Genomic DNA, 1684 nt, shown 5'->3' on the forward strand with positions numbered 1-1684 from the left:
CAAACATTGAATCCATCTCCCCTTGTAAGTATTCTCACACTTCTTATCAAACTGTCTGTACTGGGCTATCTTGATTATCACTTCAAAAGGTTTTTTTTCCCACTTACTTAATTGGCCTCTCAGAGTTAGTAAGACAACTCCCACCAGTTCATGCTCTCTGTATATGTGTATATCTCCTCAATATATGTTCCATTCTATATGCATCCGAAAAAGTGGGCTGTAGCCCACGAAAGCTTACATTCCAATTTCTGTCCTCTAGTCATCTGGCACAGAGGCTGATTTTAAATCAGACTTTACAAGCAGTCAAATATCAAAGGCAAATATAGTACTGAGTTTCACAGAATGAAAAAAAGTGATTCTGGAAATTACTGCCCCATAATTCTAACTTCTATTCCATATAAAATAATGGAATAAATATTAGGAGGAAAAACTAAACTAAATATGTAAAAGGGCACCATTAGCTCTATTTGGCTTGGGTTTATAAAAATTTGTCATGGGGGCGTAGACATCTTTTTATTTGGGGAGGCTAGAGTTAAAAATAATACAATAGTAGCTGTTGAATATCACTTTGAGTAGTTTTGTACCATGACTAAATTTGTCCACATTTAATCAAGTGAGAGAAATGCACTTCTGTCCCAAACTCAGCATTTCCATTAGTTACTAAGGAAATCCCAAAAAATGTGGGGGAGGGGAGGAGATACATCCCTTCCCTGTTCCCAGCTGTCTACACCCAAGTGTCAGACAATGTTTTTGGTGAGTTTTGTTTGCTAAATTACAATTTTTGAGGCCAAAGAGAAAGTTGTAGATGGAATATTTGGCTCTAACTAAAGAATTTTAGTGTTGTTCAAAAACTGTAAAATGAATTACAGTTGGTTCTAATGGCAACGATGTCCTGTGGATTGAAAACTGGCTGAAGGTGATAAATGTCTACTGATAAATAACTATGTATCAAGATGGGAGGGGCCATGTGGTCTAGTAGATCATCACATTTTTTTGGGTCCCACCCAAGTAAGGAACAACCTTACTCTGACCATGGCTAGATTATGATGTATTCTCTTGAAACATGTGCACTGATAATGCGTATGTGTTAGCTGCATGAGGAAAGCTAGGAGGTTGGAGTTAAGGCTACGTGATTGCCTCTGATGAAGAGGAATAGGATTATGCATTGTATGTTGGAAGTGCAAGGGAGCTTGTTATGGATGTGAGAAGCCTGTGCGTGTGTTTGGACATGGATTGTTAAGGTCTGGCAATGAAGATTGCCTTAGCTGGTGATTTTCTTGCTTTTCAGTGACTGTGTGGGATTTGCATTCCCCCTACCTTAAATCCAAGCTAACTAACTTCTTTGTTTTGTGGGGACTGGACTGTGAAGAGAGAGAGCTTCTTAAATCTGGAGTCTACTTTAGAGCATTTGATCAGGAAAGATGGCACATGTGCTCCTCTTCTTCTGGCAGTATACTCAGCCCCAGGAAGTATGCCCTGAAACGGATCACTTTTGCCTACAAGATAGGTTGAAAACTCCTTGCAGCAAGAAATGCCCAAGTCAAATGATATTGCAGTAGCTTCACTTCATGGTTCATCATTTCTAATGTATTTCAGAGCACTGAAAGAGCCAGCCTGCAGGCTCTGTGTGGGCTGGAAGCATGCAGGGCTAAAATGAGAGATGTCTCTCCCGTTGAGAGGGAAG

This window comes from Trachemys scripta, chromosome 1 (genome assembly GCF_013100865.1).
Source record: "Trachemys scripta elegans isolate TJP31775 chromosome 1, CAS_Tse_1.0, whole genome shotgun sequence".
In the NCBI taxonomy this organism is placed as follows: domain Eukaryota; kingdom Metazoa; phylum Chordata; order Testudines; family Emydidae; genus Trachemys; species Trachemys scripta.